The sequence below is a fragment of the Zea mays genome, chromosome 4 (genome assembly GCF_902167145.1).
Source record: "Zea mays cultivar B73 chromosome 4, Zm-B73-REFERENCE-NAM-5.0, whole genome shotgun sequence".
Taxonomy (NCBI): Eukaryota; Viridiplantae; Streptophyta; class Magnoliopsida; order Poales; family Poaceae; genus Zea; species Zea mays.
In genome coordinates, this window is record NC_050099.1 from 233997069 (window position 1) to 234008464 (window position 11396).

The following is an 11396-nucleotide window of genomic DNA, read 5'->3' on the forward strand; positions in this document are numbered from 1 at the left end:
CGCTCTCGATACCCTGTTGCGTCGGGCCTTCGGCGGACACACATGGTCTATCGAGTACCGTTGTGTAGTCTACCAGCATCGTCGCGGGCTATACCCGGACAAGTGGGAGGCTACTTGCTTGGTGCGCCGTCCGGATGATGATCTCCGGGGTGAAGAGGCCTTCTCATAGCACTATTCTATTACTGAGAGGGATACTGCCGAGGCAGCCATGCAAGATGCAGCACGACGTGCACTTTCCTAGTATTGCTCGTTGTTCAGCGGGGTAGCTGATGGCCTCGACCTGAAGTACTACCCTCGTCGTTCGACCGGCAGTGTTGGAGGTGTGATTGTCTCGCCTATTGGTGAGGGCAATCCCAGGTTGAACAGCATGGTCAACTTGGTCGCCGTGCTCAACACAGAGTTGGACCACTCCCTTGACGAGTTGGGTAAGGTTCGGGCAGAGGTTGCGGAATTGCGTGCTGAATGCGCGACACGCCACTATCTGGATGGTGGTTCTCCCGCCCCTATCGGGATTCAGCACCCTAACCATTCACCGCCCCGTGGTCGTTTCGACTATGGTACCCCAGACTGCAGGACCCAGATAGATTTGGATCCCTAGATCGACATAGTCAGAGTCTGTAATAATGCTTAATTCAGTATCCTAGTCTAGTCAGTCTTAGTTAGAGTTAGTTTGGTTATCTTTTGCTGGATGTCTGTCATGATGAACATGTAATGAAGTTGGATCTTTGTAATGATTGTCACCAAGGTGTGGGTATCCCCTGCAACTTGGTGTAGTTATTAATAAAGTCAGTAATTTAGCTGGGTAATCCATTTATTTCCACTTTCCTCTTTATCTGAGAAGCTATTAGTGAAGATGGTCATTTGTTTAGTGCCATGAAGATCTTCTATACATCTTTTCTTATGCTGAAAGACTGCAGAGTTAGATTTGATATATGTGTGCTTTCTACAGATGTCTGAGAACAGGCGCAGAGGTGCGAGGCGTGCTCAGCCTGAACAGCAGGCACCCCAAGAAGAAGCAGCCCCGCAGCAGCATTTGCCACCACCACCCCCGATGACCATTGAGCAGATGTTCTTAATGCAGACCCAGGCAGTTCAGGCAATTGGTCAGACATTAGCACTGATGCAGCAAGTGCAGTAGCAGCCACCACTGCCTCAGCCTCCAGTGCAAGTCTAGATGCCTCAAGTGCCCAGAGACAAGTGGGCAGAGTTCATGAGGGGCCATCCCCCAGTCTTTGCCGACTCTGTTGACCCCATGGACGCGGAAGATTGGTTGCGTACCGTGGAGCGTGAGTTGCACACTGCCCAGTGCAACTATTGTGAGAAGGTGTTGTACGGTCCCCGACAGCTGAGGGGAGCAGCACAGTCTTGGTGGGAGTCCTACCTCGCCACCCATGCCAACCCTGAAGCCATCACCTGGGAGGAGTTCAGGGATAACTTTCGTCGCTACCATGTGCCCGAGGGACTGATGATAATGAGGAAGGAGGAGTTTCTTGCCCTGAAGCAAGGTCCCCTGTCCGTCAGTGAGTACAGGGACAAGTTTCTGCAGCTGTCACGTAATGCCCCAGAAGATGTCAACCTTGATGCCAAGAGGCAGTACCGCTTTCTGAGATGATTGGTTGATCCCCTCCACTACCAGCTGATGAACCACACCTTCCCTACCTTCCAGCATCCGATAGACAGAGCAATCATGATAGAGAGGAAGCGTCAAGAGATGGAGGACATGAAACACAAGATTGGTAGACCTCAGGTTGGGAGTAGCAGCCGTCCTCGCTACTCAGGCAACCCAGCTCAGCAATTCAATCAAGGTCACCAGCACCAGCATCAGCGTTAGAACCAGCCGCAACAGTACCAGAGGCAGTTTCCTTAGCATCAACCAGCTCCCAATGCCCCAGTCAGACAGAATGCAATGCAGCAAGGAGGCAACAAGCGTGGGCAACCTCGTGCCCAGTATGGAAAGGTGAACCACTTGGAGGCCGACACAGTCCAGGAGACTCCAGGAGTGGCACTAGGTACGTTTTCAGTCGAGTACCATTCTGCAAATGTCTTATTTAATACTGGAGCAACACATTCTTTTGTGACTGCATCATGGGTAGAATCATATAAAATACCAGTAGCACCCATGTATCCACCTATGAGGATTAGTTCAGTTGGTGCAAGGACCCAAACTGATATATTTTGCCCTAGTGCAAAGGTTCAAATAAGGGGGGTAGAGTTCCCCGCTGATCTGATAGTTATGGGTAACCAAGATACAACTATAGATGTCATCCTAGGGATGAATTGGCTAACCAAGTATCAAGCCAGTCTTAGCTGTGACAAGAGAACAGTGAAGTTAGTGTCCTTATCAGGAGAAGAAGTGTTAGTAGAGTTGGTCTTGTCAGGACCAAGGAAAGGGAGTTGTCACCAAGTCACCGCTCATATTGAGGAGATTAAACCATCAGAGGCTATCAGTGTAGTATCAGATTTCCCAGATGTGTTTCCCGAGGAGTTACCAGGTATGCCACCTGAAAGGAAGGTTGAATTTGCCATAGAGCTTATACCAGGCACCGCCCCTATTTCCAAGAGAGCATATCGAGTGTCCGGACCAGAGTTGGTGGAACTCAAGAAGCAGATTGATGAGTTGTCGGAGAAAGGCTACATCAGACCGAGTACCTGTGGCAGAACCGCCCGAATTATTCCAGCTTAAATGCCTAAGTCACGCCTCAGGGGCCGTAACACACTTAAATCAGAATAACCCGTCAGTCCCTCAGATCTAGTCTGATGGAGCCATTTAACCAGGATCAAATTCCACAATCTCACTCGAAGGTGAGTCACAGGAGAAATACAATAAAGCAGGAAACCTCAAATTAAAGTAATGAATTATTACATAAATCGGAGTTTTTCAAGTTGCTAATAAGAGTTCATAAAATAAGATGCAGCGGATAATCGATGTCGTCGGTAGAGAGGGAATGGGCAAGGCCTAGCCCACTACTCCTCGTGCTCCTCTCCTGCCGGAGCAGCATCCCACTCGACCGTCCAACCCGGTGGCAGGGTGGTAGGACAAGTCACACCATCAACCTTATCCTGAAGTGTACCTGCAAAAATTATGCCACAAGCAAGGCTGAGTATACTAATACTCAGCTAGACTTACCCGGTGCGAGGAATCTACTCCTCTACCTCTAGACCATGCAGTTGTTTGGCTGAGGGGTTTGATTTGCCAAAAGCACTAGCTGTATCTAAAATCAAGTTTTAGCTTTTCCATTTATAGCATCATTAGCTTTACTAAGTTTGCTCCTTCTAAGCATACATGGTAACAAGCATTTAGTTCAATCAACAAATTGTCTCATGTAACCTCATTTCACTTCTTACTCAATGTAGTACAAGGGGTCAAGCAGTCTCATTAGCTGCGAGAAGCAGACGATTCGAATCGGGTTTTTATGCTTGCAAGGTAAACCTAAACACACGACATGTCAGGGTACTCCGACCCCACACATGTCAACTGTCCCCATCGATTCCCCGTTCGCGTTCAGGCCTCACCGCCTTGGCATACAATGCTCCACTGACCCCGGCTGCCGCCGTGCAGTGACCGCACTTGTACCCACCATAGCTAGCATGGGAGACCCAGTCTCAGGTCGCGTGAGGGATAAAGTCCGTGCCCGGCTTCACTCAGGTACTAGGTTTACCGGTTACCATATTTCCCGACATGTGCTTAGTACGTTCAAAAGCTTGACTCAGGTATCCACACATTAATCCTTAATTTCTTTTTCCCGTCTCATGGACAAGGCATCCTCCCTGGATCCAAGACCATAGACTAACATAGATCCCGTTATCAAGATGAATACAATCAATTCCTGACCTCGCGCGAGTGCTAGAAAAATCACTCGACTTCTACCGAGATCCTGATTAGCAAAGCAGCTACTCGACTTAGCATACTAGTATCCATCTCAAAAGGAATCCTAAGTTCATGCAACTAGAGGTTTCAAGCAATTCCTACACTTAAGTGCACATTACAATCCTACAAAAATTAAGTGTAGTAAAGTAGCATATATAGATACGGTTATGCATAAAAACTGGGGCTTGCCTTCAATTGCTGGGGCTGCGGGGAGATCCTCGATGGCAACCTCGGGAGCTTGCTCCTAGTCTTCCTCTTGGACAGTTCCTTGCTCGGGGATGAGCACATACTCTCCGTCAGCGAGATTACAATCTAATGAATGCAATGAGTGAGATACATGCATGATATGATATGTGCTTTAGCAATTAAACTTTGATGGTGAATGATCCACTTAATTTAGATAGAGTTAAATCTTGTTACAAAAGATTTTTGGTGGTATACTTAGTATTTGAGATCACACTCTGTTAAACTAAGTGGTAAGTTCATTTTGGTGTTCCACTGAATTCTTTTTAAATCCTTAGTGAGAATTTGCCAAGATTTCAAGTTGAACTTATTGGGGCGAGGTTTATCTTTCCTTTCTTTCCCTTTATTTCTTTTACGTTTTTAAGGTGGGTTTGAACTACAAGTTGTCTTAATAAATTTCCAAAAATTCTATAAAAATTACAGTGGCTTATTACTGGTGTATAATTCTCTGTCCTAAAATGTGGGGCTTAAAAAGTGAATAGTTATCTCTGTACAAACACTATACCAAAATAGTAAACTTCCTAGAGCCTAAACCCTAGGAAGTTAGGCCTAAACTCTAGGAAGTTAGCTAAACTCTCGGAAGTTAAGCCATCCCGTCGGAAGTTTGGCTCTCGAAATTTTTTTGTCGGAAGTTAGCTTAACTTCCTAGAGCCCTCTAGGAAGTTAGCTAACTTCCTACAGCCAAAAAAGCCTCTCGGAAGTTAGTAGCTTCACGCCGTCAGCGCCGTCAGCGGACTAACTTCCTACGACTAACTTCCTACGGCTGACCGTAGCCCCTAGGAAGTTAGCTGGCTAACTTCCTACGGCTTACTGTAGCCCCTAGGAAGTTAGCCTACGTCTTAATAAGCCTCTAGGAAGTTAATTTGACCAGCATTACAAATGTTGTTTATTTTTATTTTACACCACATTCCACAACATAACAAATATATCAACACCTATATAGCACAACATATTTTCACATAAAACATCTCACACAATCACATAACAATATTTAAATCCATAGTCTCATCAATTACATCACAAAAGTCTCATCCATAGTCTCATCTTTTACATCACAAAAGTCTTATCCATAGTCATAATAAGACACATCTCATCATCCAGTACTAATAAGAGACAATATCTCATACATAGTCATAATAAAAGTCTCAAGTGTCAGAACGCAATAACATGGAAGCTCACAGTCGCCGATCACCATCGGGTTACAGTGACGAGTGATGGTCGATACCTCCAGCTGGGCCGAACACAACTCAAACACAGCTGCTGCCACCATTCCAGATCCTGCAATTGTTACGACGCATCATGGTCAACTACAGAAGATCAAATTACATCTATGTGTTGACATGCTTTGCCTATACACGTTAGTATGTGATAACTGATAAGTAAGACTAACCGATATACATGGTGACAACACCAAATCTGCAGTCACTGCCCCGACGCTTCATTTCATTTAGAAGAGTAGCCACACACCGAGCACCTGAACATACAAAGAATCACAAGTTTAACCGACTTTGCTCAGAAAAAAATATAGCAGGTAAGTAGATGTTCCATTACCTGTTGCACCTAGAAGGTGTCCAAGGGCAATTGCGTTATGAGGTTACAAGGCCCACTCGGCACGCTGCTTCCACCCAATTCGAGCACAAAAAAAGGTTCTTGCAGAGGATATCTGCACGGAACCATTATTTCCTGGACTCTTGCTAGGGCCTCCACAACATCCCTCATGGTAGGCCTCTCTGATGGATCCTTACGTAGGCATTTCAAAATGATGTCTGCTACTATCCGAGCAGCCTTAGTGGGAAAGCGCCCTTTTATACGGGAGTCCATGATAAGACATAGGTGACTGTCATCAGTAAGGAAAGGCCTACTCCTGCTGAAAATATTGTGTTCTTCTTTGGAATAATTGGGATCAAGGTTCTTCCTTCCAGTTATTAGCTCCAGTAACATGACTCCAAAGCTCCATACATTTCTCTTGGGAGTGAGTAAACCCTTCTCCAAGGTCTCCACCGAAAGGTTTGATGCAGACTGAAGAAAACAAATCTCTAGTGAACAACATGACGTCGATTAATTAACAGGTATGGTGCAGGTTTTATATCACAATATTATACATATATTCTTGTTAACTGACCCAATGTTACTTATAACAAAATAAAATATGTAAGAGAACACATGCAAACTTGTAGTGTTGATGATAATACTATACTTTTGGAAGTTTGGAACCAATGAAAAGAAACGAGGCATAAGTTGTGCTGGACAACATAAACTTCTAAATTGCACTCATACAAGAACATACCATAGGTGCATTAGATATCTCCTCGGTATTGAAGCCAACACAACCATATCCTGAAAGCTTAGCAGTGAAACCTTTATCTATTTGGATGTTCAAAGTTGAGAACTCGTTGTACGTAGCCTGAAAAACAAATGGAAATATAAATACAAGTTAAGTCAGTGGCTCGGTATTATAAGATAATGTGGTTGAATGCCAAATAAAAAATTAAAAGCACACCTTTTATGTGATGCCATAAGACCATAAATCAAGTAGCATGCTCACCTGAAACGGTCCTTCATCATGTAAGAAAGCTAGACCTCTGGCAGCACCCAGGGCAACCTTCAAACGTTTAGACCAGTCCATGAAACGACCATCTGATCTTCCAAAGAGTAGCTTATCTAAGCTTCCATGATAAAGCCGTTCATAGACCAACATCCTTTAATTAGAATCTTCTTTTGCATAATAGCCAATCAGTTTACATAAATTGGGATGCTGAAGCGATGCCAATGTGGTTGCTTGTGTTTTAAACTCCTTCAAACTCTGCAGGTAACAAACAATATATCAATATGTAACAAACAATATAGAATGTATTAAAACAATGAGAAAAATATATATGTAGGCTGTTGCTTGAAACATATGACATATATATTAGTATATAGTATAACACAGAAGTCCTTTAATTTGTCCGAGGAGTACATTAATTTAACATTTTGAATGCCATATGGTGCAGGCTAAAATGAATGTTTAAAGCCATTGTAGTCACTAGAGTGGAATTTAAGAACTAGAATCAGTTTTTGCAGTAAATATGAAAGCAAACAATTCAGTAAGCATTAGAGTTTAAACTTAACAAGTAGATAAGCAAAATATAATAGCTAATAAGATTAAAAGTTGATAGCTAAAATATAGATGCCACGAAAAGATGCAACATATATATATATATATATATATATATATATATATATATATATATATATATATATATATATATATAACTCAAGCTAATAGATGATTGTATATACATGGAGAATGTAAACGGATAATATATATGTTAGGAAATGAATATATATAGTACCAAAAAGAGCCTTTGCGATTTTGATTAGTTTTACGTACTATATATAAACATCAAAATATATACTTATATGCAAATGTAAGATTATTCTAGACAGAGGATGGGTTGATGTATGGGCTAGTTATAACTAGTTATTGTCGTCATCATCTGCAGGTACCTCTTATCTCGCAGGCGTTTTGAGACGAGGTGAATCAGCAGCTTTATTGTTTGGCCTTGTGACTGACTGGACGCCAATGCTGGTGCTGCTCCATCTGAAATTTGAGAGGATGTCCTGGAGAAGGAGCTTGTTTCTGTCGGACCCCTGGGAGAACCGAGCCACAATGTTGCACTGGAAAACGGAAATAGTAGCGTCGAGGAGCAGGACTGGAGCGCGCCATGAATGGAGCTCGAAATCCGACGCGCGGAGGGACTTCAGGAGGAGGAAGCCGAGCGCCAGCCAGGGGGATGAGGGCACCGGTCGGACCTGGGGAAGAATATGAGGGCAGAGGACGCCGGCTTGGAGGAGCAGGGAGGGCACCGAGCTGGGCGACGGCGGGCGACCTAGGCGAGCGCGGATCAGCGCGACGGGGACGAAGGCCGGGCGCTGGGACACGGCAGCAGGGAGATGAGTGGCTGAGCGCCTGGGGCGAGGTGGAGCGCAGCAAGGAAGAAGAGGAGCGAGAGAGAAACGCACGTGAGGGAGACGAGGGAGAGAGAGACGCGGCTGGGGCTTGCTGGGAGCAGCCTTCCGTCGGCGGGGAGATGAAGACGGCAAGGCGAGCGCGGCTGTAAAAATCCCAGGGAGATAGGATAAGATTGAGTAGGGGTTTGAGATAAAAAATATAACTTCGTAGAGTAAAGCTGTAGGAAGTTACTTAACTTCCTAGAGTTTGTACATGTACTTTAGGCAGTTACCTTTTCGTTTGACTGGCCAAAAGCTGAAATCTAACTTCCTAGAGGAGGCCGTAGGAAATTAGTATGGACAGCTAACTTCCTAGAGGCGGCCGTAGGAAGTTAGCGGCTCGTTTGACCGCACCCGCAGATCAACAACTGAAAGCTAACTTCGTAGAGGAGGCCGTAGGAAGTTAGTTGTCCATGCTAACTTCCTAGAGGCAGTCGTAGGAAGTTAGCTGCTCATGCTAACTTCCTACGGTTGCCTCTAGGAAGTTAGTGGCTCGTTTGACCGCGCACATGGGTCAGCATGTGAAAGCTAACTTCCTACAGCTTTTATAAAATACCGTAGGAAGTTATGTTTATTTCCTAGAGCTACCAGTTGCCTCTCGGAAGTTATTTATTTCCTACGGTTTGTTATAAAAGCTGTAGGAAGTTAAAAAGCCGTAGGAAGTGTATGATTTTGGTGTAGTGAAAATTATAAAATGTTAGGACAGAAGGGGTGGTTTGAACTACAACTACCATTTAACAGTAGGTAATTTTCTAAGACTTATTTTTGCTGGCATTAAAATGTTATAACATGACTTTGCACAAAGTTCTAGCCATTAATACTTATTAGTTATTTTACTATAATTTTCTAAATTTTCTAGCCAAAGGGGTGCTTTCTACTACCACTATATTTGAAAAATATCAAACAACAGATTTCTGATTTTTCCTATCTTCTTCTTTGTGCAAGAGCAATCATTCTGAAGTTTGGCATCTTTTTGCTTAAGGGAAGGGTGGTAGGACTTTATTTGGATTAAATGGCCTTTCTCATGAAGTATGGCAATGGGTATTATTTTGCAGCTTCCAATTCGGTTTTGCATTTTTCTCTGGTGGCCTATCTCATTATTGATCTAGCAAAATTTTATTTGCCCATTATTGCACCATTTTTGGGTTGCTCATGATTTAATTAAAATATGACTCATTATCAAGTTCTATTTGTTTACCCTACCTAAAATGATGGGCTGGGGTGTTTATCATTTTTGTAGTGGAGTTCCAGTGGTTACAAGTCCACTGGATTTTTATGACTAATTTTGAAATTGTTTTTATAATTATAATAATTGTTTTCTGGTTTGATTAATGCCTAATAAAACATTTCACTTTGATTCTGTTCTAGAGTAGAGGTCTTTTTATTTTTCCTATGTTCTCTGTTACTTAAGTAGGCTAGGAAAAATAATTTCATTCACTGTTCATTAATTCCTAATGCCTTTCTGATTTTCTTAAGTTTTGAGTAAAAATGACTTTTAATAGATATCCCTACTTGAATTTTCAATACTGGGGTTCCCACTATTTTTAAACATTGTTTAAATGGGGTTTGAACATCTACAAATTTTCTTAAGTTCATCACAGAAGCATAACAAATTTCCTTTAATTAAACAAGGTTTGGTCAGTTTCTGTATTTAATTCTAAACTCTAAAATTTAGAACAGAAAGCATGGGGTTCAGTATTTTTAGTTGGTAGTCCATAATTTTTAGAATCCAACAAAATTGGTTTGACAATTTTTGGTTAAGTATTTCTCAAGTTATGAATTTCCTAAGTTCTCTGTTCATTAAAAAGATTAAACAGAAATGATTAAATGGAAAACTACTTTGCAACGGGGTCCCTGGCGGGTGTTTTCAAGTTTCCTTACAGACTAGTCCTTGGGCTACTATTCAAGTGAGTCGCTGATAGTTCAGAAAACCCCCTGGATTCTTCTAATCCTAACCCGAGGTCATTCCCCCAAATCAAATAGTACCCGCGGCGAAGGGGCTTACCGGTGGCGAGACTGCTCCGGTGAGGTGGCCGAGGGTGTAGGGGAGGTCCTAAGAGTCACGACGATGTGCGCGTCGCCGTCGGGGATGGTCGGAGTCGGCCGGTCCACGTGCGCAGGCGAGGGAGCTCGTTGGCGGCAAGGAGTCCGGCCTATCCAGGGCACAATTGACCAATCCAATGGGTCAGAGAGCTTCACCAGGGATCAAGGAAGGTGTGTGCGCGAGGAATTGAAGAACGGCTCACCGGATTGCTCGGTCTAAGCGCGCAGGCGGACGGCCAAAGTCCGGCGAGGACGATCTTGGTTCTCCGGTGAAGTTCTGCCGGGTCCGAGGTCTGGGAAAGCTTCACAAGCTATTGGCGAAGCTAACCGAGCGGCTGGCACGGCTTGGAAGTAATTGGAGCGGGCTGGCCACGATGGCCGAGGCTCAGGTGGCAATGGCGGGCAGAAGAGAGCTCGCCGAAGCTAAGGAGGGGCGTCTGGCCGGTGAAGGTGAGCACGGGGTGAGGTGAGGCACATCCGGGAAGGCTTTAAAGGCGCGGGTGGGCACGGCCGAGGGTGAGGGCACGTGACGGACTTGACCGAACGCTGGGGCGAGCGCGCGCGCGGGTTAGGCGAACGCCGGCGTGCCAACCAGGGTCAAACACGTGTGCGCGTTCATTCTGCCCAAGTTCTGGCGCGTGTGGTCATTCATCCGAGCCTGCTCTTGCCTTGGTCAGTGCACAAAACCTCTTCTCCTCCCTATAAGCTACCGATATTGTGTGGGGGTCATAGGATTTTGCCTACTGGTTTCAATGATTTGGAGCCCTGAAATCTGGTCTGTCTCCCTGCCCGAGCCCGAGGCAAATCCTGGGTTTTGTCATGTCTAGGGCTCGCGTCCCAATGCCATCTTCTGACATGTGATAGAGGGATTAGTTAGGCACAATTTTGTCAATGGGGTCATTAGGATTTGAGCTAGGGATCAAGGTGAACACACTCGGTCTTTAGCTTAAGGGCTGAAATTTAGAATTCTGAATTTCAGAAATCCCCATTGAACCCTCACTTGAGAAGCTAGTTTTAGAGTTTTTATTAAACTATTTTGGACAAGCTTTCATAATCTTTATTGTTGCTTATTTAGTATGCTTCAATGTTTATATTTGGCCTAAGCCATGATTTTATATTTTTCATACTCTTTTGCTCCTTTTCTTCAATTCTACTTAAAGAGCTCAATTAGGGTTGGTATTAGGGTTTCAACATTTTGCTCTTTTGAAAAATCTTATTTGTTTGAAACATGATTCTTTAGATATACACT